This window comes from Pinus tabuliformis, chromosome 3_2, assembly GCF_031772625.1.
Source record: "Pinus tabuliformis cultivar Carrire ecotype Pingquan chromosome 3_2, CPIR1, whole genome shotgun sequence".
In the NCBI taxonomy this organism is placed as follows: Eukaryota; Viridiplantae; Streptophyta; class Pinopsida; order Pinales; family Pinaceae; genus Pinus; species Pinus tabuliformis.
The window spans coordinates 755,532,380-755,553,591 of record NC_142302.1 but is presented as its reverse complement, the minus strand read 5'-3'; positions in this window follow the sequence as shown (position 1 = coordinate 755,553,591).

Genomic DNA, 21,212 nt, shown 5'->3' with positions numbered 1-21,212 from the left:
CTTCAAAGAATTCTTCTCCTATTATAACCTTACCCGACTCCCCGACAGGAGATTCTTCTGCTGAACTTTCCGCCGACATTCACGCTGTAGAGTCATCTACGGCTAAATCAAAAACCGGTGGAAAGAAGAAAGGCAAGAAGAAGAATAAAGCAGACAAAACTCCAAAGGAGAAAAATGAAAAGGTGGAATCCAATGATGAAAAACGAAAGCCTCGTTATCTGTGTCTTATTTGTGAAGAAGAACACTTTACAAGAGACTGCCCTCATCAAGCAGAGGTTGCGAAAATCGTCAAGGGTTCCCAAATTCCTACTGTCTTGAAGGACCCATTTCCGAAAGATATAAAAATGATAGGTTCTTCCTCGAGTGCCACTGAAGAACCCATATTGATGATGTCTCATGTAAGGATTGCGACTCGATCGCACGATTATGGTAGTAAAATTCCTGTTGATGGATCGAAAGAAGCAGAATCTTCTCATTCAAATCCATCAACCTCAGCTCCCGATTCCGATCCACTACAGATCGAGAAACCTAACCCTGACTTAGTAATCAAACCGCCCGCCAAGGGTGTACTTCGAAGGTCTGCTTTCAATCCACATGCGAGAGCGGCCCAGAATTACAACATTGTTGAGGATTTAGCTGTTTCACCCTCAGCAATGTCGGCTTTGGAAGTGCTGCAATCATGCCCAGCACAACGCAAATTACTTTTGTCGGCTATAGGAGCTATTGATGTTCAGGACCCGAACCTAATAATCTTTGATCTAGAAAATAGTACACAGCATTTGCCTCATCAAATGGCTTTCCAGATCCCAGTGATAGTCAAAAACAGGCCTATTCATCGGGCAGTAATTGATGAGGGAGCTTCCACGTGTATTATGTCGATGCAGTGCTGGAGATCGCTTGGTTCTCCTTCACTAAATCAATCCCCGACAATTCTTAAGGCCTTTGATGGCCGTGGGTTCCGTCCTTTTGGCATTTTACAGGATTTTCCTATAGGGGTTGAAGGAAAAACCGTTAGTCTAGATGTGGAGGTGGTTGATGCCCCTCTAGACTACAACCTTCTCTTGGGTCGAAGTTGGACTTACGCTATGACAGTGGTCGTTTCATCGGTCTTTCGAGTAATAAAGTTTCCACATAATGGCAAGATCATGACAATAGACCAGCTGACTTACTTTTCATCCGACCCAACCTCTTCAGAGAGTATCCAGCATGTCGGTAAAACGACTATCCCATATAAGGATGTTGGTGTAGGATTAGTTAAAGATGTCGATTTACTGGGAACTTTTCCTTTTCCTCCACTCAACGCGTCGTCTTCATTCGCAACTATTCATATGATTACATCAGATACTATTTATTATGACGATCCATGGATCGTTCCTTCTGAATCTGAAATCGACTCATTTGGTAATTCTATGCCGTTGAGTCCATATGAAATTGCTTATGAAGCTGTGCAGTCTTTTGCCGACCCGTGTTCAACCAAAGTCGACCAAATGAATGTGGTCCGTGAGGAATCACTTTTCACATCAACCTCGGAGTTAATAGCGTTTCCCGAAGTTGTGTCATCTGACGAACAACTTCGTGAAGTCCTATGTGTAGACGATTTACCATGGGAGGATCTCCATCATAGATCTTCGTTTTTACTTGAGGATGATCGTTTTGACAATGATTTCTCATCCGTTTTTACAGCTGAATATGTCAAAGAGGCTCAGAATCCCATGAAACATCCTGATTCAGAGTTGAATTTGGGAAATATTTCTCGAACTCTTCCCATTGACATTTCAGTAAAGCCCGGAATCATTGAAAACATTCATATAGGTGCCTCGTGTACAGATGACGAAATTCAGATATACAAGGCCCTATTTCAAGAATTCCGCGACGTGTTTGCCTGGTCCTATGAGGAAATGCCAGGAATTGATCCCGCAATTGTTGTTCATGAGATCAAGACTTACCCGGATGCTAAACCTGTCCGGCAACGTTTGCGTCAGATTCACCCACGAAAAGCTGTTGCAATTAAAGCAGAAGTTGAGAAGCTGTTGAAAGCAGGTTTCATTTATCCGATCCCGTTAACGGATTGGGTATCGAATATTGTTCCGGTTAACAAAAAACAGGGAACAATAAGAATATGCATCGATTATAGGGATATTAATCGAGCTTGTCCAAAGGACAACTACCCAACACCCTATATCGATCAAATCATTGATGATTGTGCCGAAAGTGAAATATTTTCCTTTATGGACGGTTTTTCTGGTTACAATCAAATCAATATTCTACCTGTCGATCAACCAAAAACGGCTTTCATTTGTCCATGGGGGACATTTGCTTACTGCAAATTACCTTTTGGGCTTAAGAACGCCGGAGCAACTTTTCAAAGGGCGATGTCTTATGCGTTTCATGACATCAAACACATTGTGCAACCGTATCTCGATGATTTGCCCGCTCATTCATTACATCGAGCTGATCACCTTGTCCATTTACGAGCAATCTTCATGAGGTGTAGGCATTATCGTATTCGGTTGAACCCACACAAATGTGTCTTCTGTATAGAAGTGGGACGATTGCTAGGATTTGTAGTTTCAAAAGTTGGCATCCGCATCGATCCCTTGAAGGTAGAAGCTATCATCAAATTGCCTCCTCCTTCGAGTCTACGCCAACTCCAAAGTTTGCAGGGGAAAGCAAACTTTTTACGACGATTCATTCCTAACTACGCCGAGGTTACAAAAGGTTTTACACGATTGTTGAAACAGAACGCTCAATTCTCTTGGGATGAGATAGCTCAGAAATCTTTTGATGCACTCAAACACGCGTTGACCCATGCACCATTGTTGCATCCTCCCAACTACAACCATGATTACTTTTTGTACCTCGCCGCCTCCCATTCCACTATTGGAATGGTGTTAGTTCAGGAAGATGAATTCAGAACGGAACATGTGATATATTATCTTAGTAGGACGTTAAATCCCACTGAGCTAAAATACTCGCATGTGGAGAAATTGGCCTTGGCAGCCGTTCAAGCTGTCCAACGTTTTCGTCACTACATTTTACTCCGTAAAACTACAGTCATTTCGGATTGCAACCCTATGATTTATATTTTGACTAAACAATTGCTAGGGGGCAAGTACTCCAAATGGATTGTCATCCTGCAAGAGTTCGACTTGGAGTTCGAAAAATCTAAGTCTAAGAAATCCTTAGTTTTTGCAGAGCTGATGTGTGACTTCCCGCGTGCTGACACAGAAACTGTGGCAGAGGAGCCCATTGCGGACGAATCTCTGTTTCTAATCAGCACTTTAGATCCGTGGTTTGGAGATATCATCATCTATCTCCAGACCCAATCCTTTCGGCCCGAAGCTTCAAAGTCGGAACGTCGGAAAATTCGATTCCAGTCCCAACAATACAAAATTATTGGAGATACTCTTTATCGATGTGGGGCAGACTCTATTTTTCGACATTTCTTAACTCACGAAGAGGCAGAAAGGGTTCTAAATGACTGTCACTCTGGAGCGTGTGGTGGTCATATGTCTGGGTATGCCACAGCCCAAAAGGTGTTGCGTGTTGGCTACTTCTGGCCGTCCATGTTTAAAGATTGTATTACTGCGATCCGAAAATGCCACAACTGTCAAGTGTTTGATTGAAAGATACGCGCTCCACCTGCTCCTCTCCACCCTATTGTTGTTGGGAAAAGTATCCAATACGGAATGCCCCTATCCCACTCTAACGAGTGATAGTACCTCAGCAACAAACAAGACAAAACTATCTGAGTATTCTTCTTTACGAAATGTAAATAGAGGAGAAAGATGTAACTAACCAATGTCTTCTGCTAGTTTGTTGATCCAATCTCACTCCTTCTGCTTGCTCCCCGTTGCTTGCTCCTTCACTGGCCCAGCTACACCAAGTTCCTGCAAAATGGCAAGAGAGGGAAACTACAAGAAGCATACATTCATAACTAGTTTAAGGATTAGAATAAACTAAATATGCAAATACAACAAAACATCATTGAGATACATGCATATAGAAGAAAATCAAATGGCTTTATTGATGAAGAAGTAAAGTTCAGGAAGTGATACAACCAAATGAGGCCCAATCCACCATCACCTTCCCAACAGAAAGGAATCTCCTCTTCACCTCCTTCAAAGCAAATCGCCCAATAGCTCTAGTCTCAAACCAACAGCAATTCTTTGCAATAACAAAATTCCAGCCTGCAGATCTCATGGGGGAGAGATCCATATATAGATGTTTGGAGAGAGGATGAGTCAGCTTGAGATCTGACTAGTGTCCTCTCCCTCTGTCAGTTCTTGATTCCACTTGGAGGTTCTTGCTTCCACTTGGAGATTTGGAACCTCTTACTCATCACCAGTCGAATCCCCTGAGGCAAGTGTCATTTTGGAAGCTTCCTAGGTTCTGACACCTTGAGAAATGAACTTGCCACATGTCCCTTCTCGCTCATCGCAGGTAGCCAGTGTTTCCTTTGACATTTAGCGCAGGTAGCCAGTGTTGCCTTTGACATTCAGCGCAGACAGCTAGTGTAGCCACTGAAATGATCCTGAATTGACTTGTTTTTGAGCAGTTTTTGGTGGAGAACTTCTCTGAATTGCTGTGGTTTATTGGCCTTGTTCCTCTAGGGGTAGGAACAACATGTTTAGGGACTTTGGATCCCTTAGATTATGGACATTTCATGCTCAATGTTGTAAGGCACAAAAATGTCTATAACACCTATAATTGTCGTTGGTCCTTTTGCCAAATGGGTATCGATTTTATTACATGTAACCCTCACTCGGCCGGGGGCATGCGTATATCATCCTTGCGGTTGATTATTTTACTAAGTGGGTCGAGGCGATGCCTACATTCGAGGCTGACGGCAAGACAGCTGCAATTTTCGTATTCAATCACATAATTGCTAGGTTTGGTGTCCCACAAGCAATAATCACTGACCATGGGCGCCATTTTCGAAACGTTATGATGACAGAACTTACAAGCCAGCTTGGTTTGCGTCACGATAGTTCAACTCCTTATTATCCACAAGCAAATGGTCTGGTTGAGTCTATCAATAAAGTTTTAGTTATCATGATCCGACGAATCATTGGTATTCATCGGTCGAATTGGCACAACATGTTATTTTCAGCGCTTTGGGCATACCGAACCTCAGTGAAAACATCTACAGGGTTCACTCCTTTCCAACTAGTTTATGGTTTGGAAGCTGTGCTACCCATTGAATGCGAAATCCCGTCACTGCAAATGGCCATCGAGTTACTTCCAGCTACTTCTGAAGAGGAGAAGCGTTTATTATACTTAGCTAAATTAGATGAGAATCGACGTGATGCCGCATTGGCAATCGAGACTCATGCAAAACGAATGAAAGCTCAGTATGATCGAAATGTGACCCCTCGAAATTTTTCGGAAGGTGACCTAGTGTTATTATATGATCAAGCTAACGATAAATTAGGTGCTGGAAAATTCGTTCCTATGTGGCATGGGCCCTATATTGTCAAGCAAAAGCTTGCCAAAGGGGCCTATGAGCTGGTAGACTTTGACGGGGACTCGTTGGGTAAACCCAGAAATGGACTTTACCTAAAGAGGTATTATTCTTAAAAGATGGGTATGGAGATTTTAGTTAGGTTAGGTTTTTGTTTCTAGCTGGTGTGTTTGTTAATTTAGATAGTGTGCTTAGCTTAGAAAGTGTGTTTTCGTCGTTATTTTGGCTTATCTTGATTTTACACTTAATGATGCAAATGTTGATGCCTCTCCAAACATACATTAGTTTTGCTGATGGTGCTTGTCGTAGTACACAGAATATCTCTTCCGCAGCTTGGGTTATTTATTCGCCCTCTGACGAGTTAGTTTCTATGCATGGGGTGAACCTCAGTCAAACAACAAACAACATTGCAGAATACAGTGCAGTGATTGAGTTATTGTCTGAATCTATTTCGTTTGGGATTCGGAGTTTGATAGTGAGGTTAGATTCTGAACTCGTTCTATTACAACTTAATAGAGTGTATGCCGTTAGAAATCCAGTGTTATTAAGGTTATTTTTGAGAGTGCGTCTCTTGGAACGTGAGTTTGATTACATTGAATATCAACATATTCCAAGGTCTTTAAATACATTAGCAGATGCAATTGCTTCTCGAATGTTAAATAGACATTTGCAATAATCATACATGTAAATTTAAAAACATTTTATCATACATGTTTAACAAGATAAGCCGGTAATAATGATATATATATAGATAGGAGTGTGTCAAAAAATACATCGTCTTCGATCATAGGTTGAAAAACACCTTATGATCGGCAAAAATGATAAGTACAAAAAACCAAAATGACACATGTGTCTACAAAAACGACCATCTAAATCACTGGTGATGATCTCTATGTGACACCACTGCACGAGCCACCCTACACAAGAACCTCCTAAAAGGTCCTGGGACTCTGACTACAAAGCGTTGAAGCCTGATAGGAATATCATCTATAGTAGTCTCCGGTATGTCTGCTGTAAGACGCTCTAGGTCATGCTCCAACTCAGCTAAAGTCTCTGTGGCCTCGTCCTGTGGGGCCGGTGCCGCTGCAACTGGTAGTCTCCTCTCGAAAGGCCGGAGATTGGCTGGTCGACGTGGGCCTACATCTGCATTTTGAAAATTGTCACTGTCAGCTTTGAGACGATATAAAAACAAAAAAAAAAGTAGATAATTTAAAAACTTGTGAAAAATGAAGTACCTGTGTCATCCCACTGTTCTCCCGGTGGAAGAATCATGTCCGGATCTCCACGAAAATCAACTCCGGCATAAGGAAAATCCTGTATCGAAAAGACCTGGTCCTCTAACCAGTGAAAGTACTCCGGAGTAAATCGGACAACCTCCGTGCCCTCGTCAGGATGACGGGCCATAACCGTAACCCATCGCACCAATTTAGGCTCTCGGGGAGGCCCAACCTCAACAGTGAGCTGCTGTGGGATCAGCATCGGAACCCTCTCTAGGGCAAAACTCACAACTAAAGGCCCATAACCAAAAGTCTTTAGCTGTCCATTTTTAGTCCTAGTCAGTTGGCCCTTTAAATTGGCCAACACAGCATCACACCAGTTGAAAATGGTGCCCTGATAGCAATCAATCGCCATCCGCATTTGGGACCCGGTGGCAATGTGCAAAGCGGCAGCCCCGCAAAGTCTGGTAACTGTAAAAGCAATGACCATAAGTTCAGGGCGGGATATAGTTTTAATCTCTATCCCCTTCTCCTGGTTCTGATTATTACACCACTCTAGACGGAGACTAGCGATGGACTGGCCACCCGGCCTAGTCCCGAACAGAGTCAAGTGTTCGCCTCTCTTGGGAAAACCAGTGAGAAAGTAAATATCTGAGGGCTCTATCTCGAGCTGGTGCCCTCCGATGTAAAAGCACTGATCCTGAACATTCCACCTCTCTACCAGCCACTCTAGAAATCTCACCTGGGCCCTCATGCCAGGTATGGCCCAGTATTTGTAAAGGCCGCATGCCTTCAAAGCATCAATGGACGGTTGATGATTAATGGCAGCCAAATCAACATCTTCGTGCTCTCTCTCGCGCCAATCAAGCATGGTGGGCAATCTACACACCAGAAAACATCCATTAGAATTCATAAAATCAAATTTTATTGGTCCAATTTGGAGAATTTGGGGTTTGTAAACCCTTTGCGCGGAGTACGCACCCCACCTTTAGGAACAGGGCATGGGTACGCGGGTTCCTTTAAGGCAGGTTGCGTACGCCCGCCATTTTCCCAACTGAGAAAATGTCGGGGTACGCAGGTCACCAGTGGAGCACCTGCGTACCCCGAAAGGCGGACCTTGAAACCCCAAAGTCTCCAAAAAATGAAACTAGGGCCTAAAAACAAATTCTAAACGGATGAAAATGCAAGGGAGGATGTTGTAGAATACCTGATGAGACGGCGTTCGATTTCGACGGTCGGATTCTCTGCAATGTCCACGGGAAATTTCTTGCCAAAAGCCCTTTTTCTCTCCTCAACAATAAAATGGTAAAAATGAATTGGTAAAAGCCCTTTTTATAGGTTTTTTGGGTAAATAAATGTTAAATTTGTTTATTTTTCACCATGAAAAGGTATTTTTCAAAGTATTTTTATCCATCGTAAACAGGTATGAGTAATGTGTTGGTTTTTGTGCAGGATAAAGGATTTTCAGGGAAAATTGTCATTTTTTACAAACAAAAACATCAGAGTCATCTTTAAGCCCTTTTCTGACTCCTAAAACATGAAAAGATTGCCGAGCGTTTCTTTTACACTCGTTAAAACGGAATTAAAAGACGGTCCCCTTATAGCCCTTTTCTGACCGTAAAAACAGGAAAAGATTGTCGGGTTTTTGTCGTTTCAAATTCGATATTGGAAATAAAACGACGTGTCCTTGATCACTTTTTACTTTTCAGGTCAAAGACACTAATCATGAAAGTACTCCTTGGTCGTAAAAGATCAAGCGGTTCTCTCAAGTATTATTTTATACTTTTTCGGGCTTGGGAGACACAAATTTACGAAAAAGTTCAACCCTGGAGTCTTCTTAAGTTTTTCAGACTCTCTAAAATTGAAAAACGTCGAGTTTCTCCTATACTGGACTCGTTAAAATTTCACAGTAAAGGACCTGTTCGATTACAAACAGGAACGAACCACTCCTTCTTAGGGTTTGAATCTAAACTAAGTTGGACTCATTCGAAGGATGAGCTTATAATCAAGCATATGTTATCCTCCTCAAGCTTGTAAAAAATAAAGAGGTACTTGCCAGAAATGGTGGGGGAAAAGAGAGGAAAATGAGCCTATTTGTTATCCTTTGTCTCAGAAGAAACCTTATCACCACTCTTGAACACGACACTTTTCATTCACCTGGGTTGGGAAATCCTTTGCCTCACAGTTGATTGAACCACATTGAAAGTCTTCAGATGGGTATTAACTTTGGGTCAAATGTCACCAAGCCATCTGTTGTGTCGTTATGTGTTCAATAGGTCGCTGCAAATAATCCATTCATCTGCAAAATACCTGTCATCCATTATTCCTGTATCAGAGCAGTAGTTAGTTTGTTAGTTAACGTTTTTGATCTGAGTATGGGAATGCCTACCTCAGCGATGATATGATCTCATACATGTATTTTGTGTTGAATACTTGCAGGTTCCAACCGGGCTCTCCACAAGATAATCCTTGAAATGATAAAGTACTTCACCCTTCCTAGATGATATGAAACCCTAATCTACTACAGGCTTCGCACTTTAGGGGGCAATCTGTTACACTAAAATTTGTCACCATGACTATCTGCAGTTAGTATGGCTCCATCAACTGTCATACTATCCTCCTTGGCAAGTCTTACACCTTTGCTCCTCATGTCAAACTCCAAGAAAGAGAGAAAGTCCTTAAAAAGTCAATTAACTCTGGTTACGCAGTTTCTCTTAGCCTTACCTGCGTGTACGCACCTTTAGTTCATAAAACCTACGTACTTGTACGCTCTGTATATAAAGGGGTGGGTGCGTACTCCTGTAAAGGTCAAAAGGCGCAAGTTTCACTTCAAAAAAGTTACTTGTGGTCAATTCTAGAGCATTCTAGAAGATGGTTTGACGTGGATTGAGCGCCTCCAGATGGTTCATGCATCCCAATGAAAGAGGAACTTATCCCATGAAGAGGGGAGCTATCCCATTAAAAGAGGGGCTTATCCCATTCATGGTGGACTTGATTAACTTCCTCCAAAGCACTATAAATACAGGCATTGGGCCAGAGGGAGGGGAGGTTGAAAGCTGAACATTCCTAAGGGTAGATGCTGCTGAAATTAGGACTCCCTTTTAGAGCTTGAGAGGAGAGATTCCAATCCTTTCTTAGCTTCATTTGGAAGTGGGTGAGCTGATCAAAGTAAAGGAGAACTCTTGCTAGACCCTGGGAGGGATCTGCACAACACCAAGGCACTGGTTGTAATGGTTTCTTTTGTTTCCAATTAATACAATTAAGCTCATTTTTCTCAACAAGTTGTTTTATATAATTTGTTTCATATACTCCTTGGTCTTTATGATGAATATGTTTTATTATATGAGTTATTCAGGTGCTATGTAATCGTTTGCTTGTTAGTGAATGCAGGCTTCAAGGAGAAGGAGCTCATCTGGATCAGAGAGGCTGGACTACAACAAACAAGCGTTGGACTAAAGGTATGTGTTAAACACCTGGTTGCTTGTATTTTAAATGCATGTTTAGGAAAAGATAGTGTTTAATTGTCTTGTTTGTCACTAGAAAGCCTTAGCTTCTAGGGAGGTCGGTTTTGTTCGCAAAATTGACTCTTTCCGCATGACAATTCATCTCCTTCTTCTTCCAATCATTCACTTGTAAATACTTCTATTCCACTCAAAATGTATACTCCTCCCCTTATTCTTCTTCAATAAAATTTCTCAAGTTCAACATTCTAAGTCAAATGGCGAACACTAAAGCTGATAATTCATTACTCTATATGGTCACAATCCATGAGCAACAAAAACAACTAAAATAATTCATTGAAGGGAAAGTTCTTGTTCCCGTCAATAACTAGGAGATACAACTTGAAGAACCTTCTCAAGAAATAGTTTTTTCCACTAAACATCCTTTGAGACCCTTTACAACCTCTCCATTCTATGTTTACATGAAAATCCATGATAGATTGCACATTGTTGGCAGGTAGACGGGGGGTCTAGGCCAAATGTTATCCCCAAAATCATCAAGGAAGAATTGGGTCTACAATGTACAACTAATACTTTATGGAAGATAGTAAGTTTCAATAACTCACTACAAGAATATATTGGCAAAATCAAAGATGTCACTCTGGTCATTTATGCCCATCCTAAAATTAGAACTATGTGGAACATTGAGGTTAATGACATTTTGGTTCCAAATTATGTGATCATACTGGGTATAAAGTGGTTGGTCCAAATAGGTGGATACCTATCACTCGATGGGACACATATGACTATTCCTAAAAATGATAAGAACATCATCATTTATAGGGAAGGTCAGATCACTCCTTTCATTGAAGTTTTACCTGAACCTCATGTTAATTACGTTGAAGAGGAAATGGCCATTTACTCCCTCTTCATAGAGGAAGACAACCCCCCACCAAGTGAACCTCAATCAAATGATCAAATTTGGTATTTACATTTTGACGATGCCTCATCTAGCAAAGGAAATGGTGATGGTATTCTTGCATACTCTCCTCAAGGTAAAATGCACCAGTATGCCTTTAAGCTTGAATTCCATTATACCAACAATGTTGTTGAGTTTGAAGTCCTTCTTCTTGGAATTGAATAAGCCCTTGCATTGGGATGAAATTATTTTACTGCTTTTGATGATTCTGAACTTGTTGTCAACCTTGTTAGGATAGTTTACTCCCCCTCTAACAAGTTAATCAAACATTACACTCAATTCACTTAGGAGAAAATCTCTTTATTAACTGATTTTAATATTACTCATGTTGTTAGAGATCTTAATAATTTAGTTGATCGTTTGGTCGTTTATGCTTCAATCCATTATCATCAAATCTTATGTAACATGCTTGATGGTGTGTTTCAATATTTATACAAGCCTCATCTCCCAAATAATGAAGAAGATCGAAAATTCTTTCAAGTTTATGAAATCATTTGTGTTATTATTCGAAAATTGTCAATAGATGAAATCAAATCATATCATTGAAAGACAAGTATCCTTCTGGGTTATCTCCACTGTAAAGTTCCTTTTCTCCTAGTGATGTTCCCTCTTTGAAAAATATCCATAGATAAGAGTCAAAAAGGAAAATTGGAAAAACAAGCTCAGTTGATCTCAGTTGACATTGGGATTCTTAATGATCCTAAGGCTTTACGAATTGGGGTCAATGTACTAATCAAGAAATTTCATTCACCTTTTCAAGGAATTCTTTTACATATTTGCTTGGTCGTACACCGATCTTCATGGTTTTGATCCTGAAGTCATACAACATGCTATTCCAATTAAACAAGATGCAAAACCTATAATACAAAGATAAATACCAGTTAATCCTGCATTTGAAGTTACCATCCAAAAATAATTAGAGAAATTTCTTAATGTTCATATAATTTTTCGTGTTAAATATTTAGAATGGGTAATGAATCTGGTCCTAGTAAGAAAGAAAAATGGGGACATATGGTTATGTGTTGATTACCAATCCCTGAATAAAGCAAGCATAAAGGATGATTCCCCCCTACCTAACATGGATCAAATTCAGCAACAAGTTTTAGGATCTCAGATGATATCACTTTTTGATGGCTTCTCTGGTTATAACTAGATATGCTTAAAGAAAGCCAATAAGTTTCAAACCCATTTTACCACTCATTGGGGCACCTTAGCATATGAAAACATGCATTTCAGCTTGATCAATGCAAGTGCTACCTTCCAGAGGGTTGTACAATTGGCCTTTGATGACCTTATCTGGAATATCATTCATATCTATCTCAATGGCATGATCATTTATTCCAAGTGTCGAGAAAATCAGTTTGATCATCTCAGGCATGTTCTCCTTAATTCAGTGTAGATGATTTGGCATCTCACTCAATCTTAAAAAATCAGTATTTGATGTCACTGTTGGAAAATTGTTGGGACATATCATGTTAAAAGCCGATATTAGTTTTAATCTAGATCGATTTATTGCAATTAAGAATCTTCCACCCCCAAATTCTAAAAAGAAATTGAATCTCTTATGATTAAGATCAATTTCGTTCAAAATTTCATAAATGTTTATGCTAAAATCGTAAATCTAATCCATATTCTAACAAAGAAAGATTGTGAATTTAAATGGGATGATTTTGCATAGTGAGCTTTTATTTCTATTAAACTGGAAATATCTTATACACCCATCAAAAGTAAACCATATTTTGTTAAAGACTTTATTATTTACGCTAACGCAACCAATGAAACCATTTTCGATATCCTTATGGAAAAATATGATCAGGTAAATGAGCATCTGATCGATTTCATGAGCCAAATCTTATTAGATGAAGAGTTTGAATACTCTTTTATTGAAATGTATGCTTTTTCCCTTGTTAAAGCAATTGAAAATTGCATACACTATATTCTTAGCAAGAACATAGAGGTAAGAGTCCCTTTTCTTGTCGTCAAGTTTATGTTATCTCAGACTCTACTTTTAGATAAACTTTCACATTGGCTCACTAAGGTCCAAGAGCATGATTTGACAATCACTAACTCAAAAACAATAAAGGGACATGACTTGGCATTATAGTTGGCTCAACATCCTAAGCCAAGTAACCCAAGTGATGCTAATCAATCATTGTCTTACTTATTCTTAATTAATGAACAAATAATTGACATTGCATACCATCCATGGTATAAAGATATGATATTTTATATTCAAAATAAAAAAACTTCCCATAATACTTAAACAATTTTCAACACAAAAAATTATGCTTAGAGTCTTCCAAATATTTTATCTTAAATACCATGTTTCATTGAAGGTCTTGCAATGGTTTGTTACCTCATTGTGTTGATGACCAATCTACAGCTAAAATTTTGATAGTCTCTCACGGTTTTGCATTTGGAGGTTTTCATGTTGATGGTCATTTTGTAGCAAAGTCCACTACACATAAAATCTTGAGGTCTAGTTTTTATTGGCCTAATTTTTACAAACTGTTATAAGTATGTGTATAGCTGCAAAGAATGTCAATAAGCATCTAGAAGAGGAAAATTTCATTCTATGCTTCTTTGCCCATTTATTCTCGAATTTTCATTCGCCAAATGGGGCCTTGACTTTATCGGACCAATTAACCCTTTATCATTAGTTGGTTACATCTACATATTCACAACTAATTATTATTTCACTAAGTGGGAATAGGTTGTTCCTTTGAAAAACACCCATGATGACCAGGTCATTGAATTTTTAGAAGGCAATACTTTTTCACACTTTGTCTTTCCCTTAGAAATAATTTCATATAATGGCCCCACTTTTATATATGCACATTTCACTCATTTTGCAATTAGTATAATATCAAACACTCAACTTCCTCCATTTATTACACTCAGGGTAATGAGTTGGTTGAGTCTACTAATAAAAATATGATCTGTGATAAGCCCCATAGTTGGCATACTTTGTTAAAATTTTCACTATGGGAAGAGCGCACAACAGTGAAATCTAGTATTAGTGCATCAACTTATCTATGGGAAAGATGCCATACTTCATATTGAATTGGAACTTTTATCTCTTCATCTTATCGTGCAAGCTGAGGAAGTTACCTCAAATAATGTTCAATAATGAGTTTTAACATTGCCGGCTCTTGAGGAACAACGGAATCATTCTTTAGAATTTCAAACATGGAATGAAACAATATAGAAATACTTCAATAAAAAGTAAAAAAATGTTATCTTCCCTGTTGAATCATTTTTTAGAATTTCAAACATAGAATGAAACAATATAGAAATACTTCAATAAAAAGTAAAAAAATTGTTATCTTCCCTGTAGATTAGATAATCCTCCTCTGGGACTCAACTCACGTTGAAAAAGGTAAACACCACAAGTTCCAAAAGTTGTGGATCGATCCTTTCAAAATCATTGATGTCGTTGAAAGAAACATTTACTTGCTCAAAGATCAAAATGACTGTGTTCTATCAGATACCACCACAAATGACTCTCATTTGAAGCCATTTGAATAAACCTTCATGTCTTCTGGATTTTGTACATATGTTTTTCCTTTTTTTCATTTTCTTTCACCTTCATGTCTTCTGGATTTTGTAAATATCTTTTTCCTTTTTTTCATTTTCTTTCACGTAGTTTATGTTTTCTTTATTATACTACAAAGTTTTGCTTTTCTTCTTTGAATGAAATTTGTTTTATTGTTGTTTTTTTCTATTGCTTTCTTCAATATAATAGCAAGGAACCTTTAGTAGCGAATTCTTCTTAAAACATACTATTTTAAGGTTGTTGTTCTTCTTAAATTTATAAGCGGATATTATTAACCTTATTGTAGAAAATTTGAATAATATGACACTTATTCACAGAGATTATCATGATTATACACTATTTGCGGAATGCTTGCATAATACATAACCTCCTCTACTATTGATCATCAATTTTGCAGAATCAGAAACATTCACATGCGCACATAGAAACATCAATCACACATATCAATACAGTATGTACCCGGGGAAAGCATAAAGCTGAAAACCCCAAACTATCTGTATATTATATTGATTGAGAACATGTAACAATACATAGTACAATACTCCTCACAAGTACTCAGTACTATCTCCACATGCTACACACAAAATAGCTTAGATTTGAATCAATCACAGGTTCAAATCTCCTCCGCTGCTTGCTTGCCTCTACTGCGCAATCCCATGCTGAGAATACATGCAATGAATGAATCCAAATTCGAATTCCCTTGGTTTGTACCATACAATCCTCATTGGCATCTCAATCTATGCATGTGCAAATCTCATGCACAACTATTGTCACAACTGACAGCTATCTTGCCCTTTCACTCACCTCTAACACTTGTCTCCACTTAACTGTCCATGCACTGAGTTAACTAATGTATTCTTTAGTTGCTTTATGAGTTAATAATTAGTGAATTAATTAATAATTGATTCACATAACTCATCTCTAGTGTATTTATCAGTTAGACTAAATACAACTAGTTCAACTAAGTCAAACTAAACACAACTCTATCAACTGCTCATCCAACTCCACAGAACTCAATCACTTGAGTTCTAACTGAAGTCCTTCATGAAATAGCTCAAGTAACCCATGAGAAACACGTATTTCCTTCAGCCAGTTGCATGTGCCACATCCGTAGCTCGAACTGAAGTGCTCCAAGAGAATAAGATAATGTTTATAGTCCAAATATTATTAAGGGCTAATAATATTCGATTGTTCTATATTTAGACTGGCAGTACCTCCGCTGTTGTCTAAAAATAGAAGTCCATCTATTTTTTCCAACATGACCAATCATCCATAAATAGCATCGTGCAACTCATAGACCATGATCCATATGTCTAAAAATAGACATAGTCTAAAAATAAACATAGTCTAAAAATAGACTTTGCACCAAAAATAGCCTGCGGGCCCACTTAGTGAAGGCGACTCCTTTTCACTAAGCTCCATCATCTTGTTGCATTTTCAACACTCCCTCTCAACAAGATATGGATTATCTGCAACCTGATCCTGTAACTCTGAAATGTTCTGTATGCAACACATTGCCCAGTCCACTTGCTCCAACACACTTGGAACAAAAGCACTCCCAACTGACCACTTTGTTGGGCTAGGAACATACTCTGATGCTGAAGCTCTACCTATTGCTGACAAGTGCTCCCTCTCTAACATCTGCGCTACTGCAACATCTTCATGCATCTCGCACCATTGCACACCTCTATGTGCCACCTAACACTGTGCAAAACACTTGTGCCTCTCTCATTGCTGCAGCCTGCTAGTTATGCGTTGTCCTGGGATTCCCTCCACTGTCGCTCTCTCTGCCGCTCCATCCGCATCTGTCTCTACCCAATCAGTCAGTTCCTGCTACTCCACATCAGGGCTCCTGTAGTAAGGTCTCATCCAAGAGGTTGGGTACCTCAAGGATCCTACCCCTCCTCCTTAGGACGATCACTCTATATCGCCCCACCTCCTTCCTGGAGGTATGGCTGCATGTGATCCCTCAGCCCACCTGGCTCAAAGTTTCCCCCTACTGGAGGTCTCTACATGAGTAGATGTCTCTACTTGATCTCTTCTCAGGTTCCCTTGTTGTGGCTACTCCACAACCTCCTGAAGCTGTTGCACCAATTGTGGCTCCTCCACAATCATCTGAGACTTCTTCTGGCTTTTCATGTTGAGAGGTAATATACGCTCCCTCTCAACCACCAAGTCTCCATCAGTTGCCTCGCTGCTCAAGGCTTTTCATGCATCTTAAACCTCAAGAGCATACATGTTCTTGACCGGTGAACCAATCTGCTTCACTTGTCTAGTGATGATGTGTCTGAGGAAAACCTTTCCCTTACTGAGGACTACATCATAGCCTCTATCTTCCAGCATTGTGATCGACACCAAGTTTCTCTTCAGTCCTGGTACATACTTGACATCGGTCAAGGTAATGCGAGCTCCATGCTCCCTCTGAAAAATAACTGTGCCTACACCTAAGACACTATCCTTCTCATCATTACCCATCGCTATGAGTATCTAGAGATCTTTCTCCTCCAAAGTACTGAACAAACTCTTGTCACCGGTCATGTGGAAAGAAGCTCCACTATCAAGAAACCAACCACTTCCCACCATGGATGAAACCATACATGCAAATAGTGTGAAATCCAACTCAAACTGTGAAGCAAGTGCCTCACCTTTAGATCCTTCCCCGGATCCCTCCTTGGATTTCCTCCGTGGACAATTTGAAGCATAATGGCCCACCTCATGACAACGAAAGCATCACACTTTCGATTTGTCAACCTTCTTCCCATCATTGGAAGAACTGGATTCGGAAAGAGAAACTTTCTCCTTCCCCTTCTTTTCTTTGGCAGCCAAAGCGAAATTTTCTTCATCAGATGCCTTTGATGAAGATCCGTCCCTGGTATTCTGCCTGATCTCCTCTTGCACGAGATTTAACCAAAGTCTCTCCCATCCTAGCAATTTCTCCCGACCATTGACAGAGTCCTGATAGGAATGCCAACTCTTCGGAAGACCAAGGAGAGCCAAGCTCACCAAGTCCTCATCATCGACAGTCACCCCCACACTTCCTAGCTCATCCCGGCATTGGGTGAACTTCATGAGATACTTGGGCATACTGTCTCCATTATCACACTTAAATGTTTCTGAGTTTATCCTTGAGCGCCAACTTCCTCTAGTCGCTCTTACTTTGGAATAGATCTGTCAACGCTTTTCACATTGCTGCAAATTCGAATTCCACCAGCTCAAAACTCATCCGCTTCTGATCTAAAAGTCGTGAGAACAAAGTATTTCTCATACAGAGATTGACTATATGGGCATTCACTGGATATCTCACCTTCCAAAAGAAGGATGAATCCAGAAGCTACCTGGCCCGATTATAGACTCTGCCTGAAGAAATAAAATGTAAACACTTTCTGAATAATAGATTTGATGATCAATCTGCTTCTGATATCATGTAGAACTTTTTCTACAAATCAGCCAGCTCTGATACCATGAACCTGCTCTGATACCATGTAGAAATTTTGAATAATATGACACTTATTCACAAAGATTATCTTGATTATACACTATTTGCGGAATGCATGCATAACACATAACCTCCTTTACTATTGATCATCAATTTTGCTGAATCAAAAGCATTCGCATTCACACATAGAAACATCAATCACACATATCAACACAGTATGTACATGGGGAAAGCATACAGCTGAAAACCCCAAACTATCTGTATATTATATTGATTGAGAACATGTAACAATACATAGTACAATACTCCTCACAAGTACTCAATACTATCTCCACATGCTAAACACAAACTAGCTCAGATCTGAATCAATCACAAGTTCAAATCTCCTCCGCTGCTTGCCTGCCTCTACTGCGCAATCCCATGCTGAGAATACCTGCAATGAATGAATCCAAATTCGAATTCCCTTGGTTTGTACCATGCAATCCTCATTGGCAATCTCAATCTATGCATGTGCAAATCTCATGCACAACTATTGTCACAACTGACAGTTGTCTTGACCTTTCACTCACCTTTAACACTTGTCTCCACTGAACTGTCCATGCACTGAGTTAACTGATGTATTCTTTAGTTGCTTTATGAGTTAATAATTAGTGAATTAATTAATAATTAATTCACATAACTCATCTCTAGTGTATTTATCAGTTAGACTAAATACAACTAGTTCAACTAAGTCAAACTAAACACAACTCCATTAACTGCTCATCCAACTCCACAGAACTCAATCACTTGAGTTCTAACAGAAGTTCTTCATGAAATAGCTCAAGTAACCCATGAGAAACACATATTTCCTTCAGCCAGTTGCATGTGCCACATCCGTAGCTCGAACTGAAGTGCTCCAAGAGAATAAGATAATGTTTATAGTCCAAATATTATTAAGGGCTAATAATATTCGACTGTTCTATATTTAGACTGGCAGTACCTCCGTTGTTGTCTAAAAATAGAAGTCCATCTATTTTTCCCAACATGACCAATCATCCTAAATAGCATCCTGCATCTCATAGACCATGATCCATATGTCTAAAAATAAACATAGCCTAAAAATAGACTTTGCACCAAAAATAGCCTGCGGGCCCACTTAGTGAAGGCAACTCCTTTTCACTAAGCTCCATCATCTTGTTGCATTTTCAACACTTAGTAACTTTTGCATCATGATCTCTTATGGGAAGCAAGAAGTTTGTTACACTTATCTTGACATGGGTTGCTCTAGTTTTGTTCAAACCTTATTATTTTCTTCAAAATTCACCTCAAGTTATGTCTTCTTTATCTCACTTCTCACTTCCCATGCTTCGTATCCTATGACAACTTACATCCTACTCTTCTACAATAGAAATATAATTTTTTTTTAATCCAACCATAAATGTTATGTTTTGACATGCTTTCAAGCAAGTCTCCTTAAGAAGTCATTAATATTAACACTTGTCAATATTCAACAACTCTTGCAATATTGTAGTCATCCTTACCTAATTGCCCCTAATAATATTAAAAAAGTAAAATAAAACTAATAATAAAAATAAAGTAATAAGTGAGACCCTCCCTAACAAAACCCATCAACTCGTCATATTTCTTTTTAAACATCGATGTCATAAATTTAAACTTGGAGAAGATTTCCCAACATGCTGGTCTTATATAGCTAATCATAAAGAAAAATCTTCCTTTCCTGTCAAAAGCCATGCAAAATGAAGTAAAAAACAATTTACAAATATGACCTCTACCATATCATGTGATGTTTTATATAGCTGGCAACCTATGGTTTTAATATAACTATTGTTTTAGTGCAATAAAAGTATACACAACGGTTTCGTTGTTAGGCTAAAACTTCAAATTATAGAGTGGATCACAAATTTCTAGCGATTATATCTCTAAATTAACCATTAAACCACATCCTCAAAATTACATTAGTGATATATTTATGAATTTCTAAGAAAAATATATTATAAAAGTACCTCAAAGACGCAGAAACGTTTGGATCTTGTTGCTAAATATAATTATAGAATCTTATTTGAAGACCGCTGTGGTCCAAAGATTATTTTAATGTGTAAGAGGCGGTACGCTTGTCAAAGACAGCAACAGTTTATGGTGCAGCAGATGTTAATAGTTGAATCCAGCCTTGCGGAATTGTAGACTTTTTTTCAGAGAGAAAAAGAAGTATAGATTATATTAAGAAGATATAATGATCAAGAATACATGGAGGCGAAAATCCTCAACCAATAGAGCAGAGACATATTGAGCAAATCATATGTGCATGGGAGAGAAAATCCCCAAAAAGATCTGTAGATGCTGTTCAGAATGTAGCAAAAAAGTTTGAAAAGTAGCAAATATACACATGCGCTGTAAGACTCAAAATTGTCTAGAGACAAATGCATGATAAAGAGAGACTAATAATAGAAAGCATGAGGAGCCATCTTAGACCAGAGTGGGCATAGACCCCGAAATGGTAGACAAAATGGAGACAAGCGGCAAACGGCATTCCTGGAAAATACGACCGTTTCTCCACTTCCAGATGTTCCAGCAAGTTAGAATGAAGAGAGCATGCCAGTTGGGGCATTGGGTGCCCCACCATGAGAAAGCTTCCTGTACAGAAGAAAACAACCGGTGAGGAAAACCATAAATCAAGGAGAGCTCGTACCAGATAGCAGAGGAGGCGGTACAATGAAAGAACATATGATTGTTCGTTTCCGACTCCGCGAGGCAAAGTTGACATCTGCCTGGACCGTGCCATCCTTTCTTTTGTAGAACTTCCCAGGAGAGGTTCTTGTTGGAGAAAAGAAGCCATGAAAAAAGGATGGATTTGAGAGGGCAGGGGGCTTTCCAGAGTTTGACAGGGAAGACAGAGGGGGGAGGAGGAAAATCAGATGATAGGACAGAGTAGAGGTTCCGGACAGAGATGGGGTGGATTGAGTTATCAGTAGACCAGATCAGTTCATCCTTAGTGCCCAGTTGAAGGATCCCTCGGTGAGAGAATCTATTTGTGAATGAGAGCCATAGAGGGCGGAGAGGGGGGGGGGATGGCTAATTGAAGGTCATTTTTCCAGATAGGTTCTAAAGAGGACCAAGAATCTA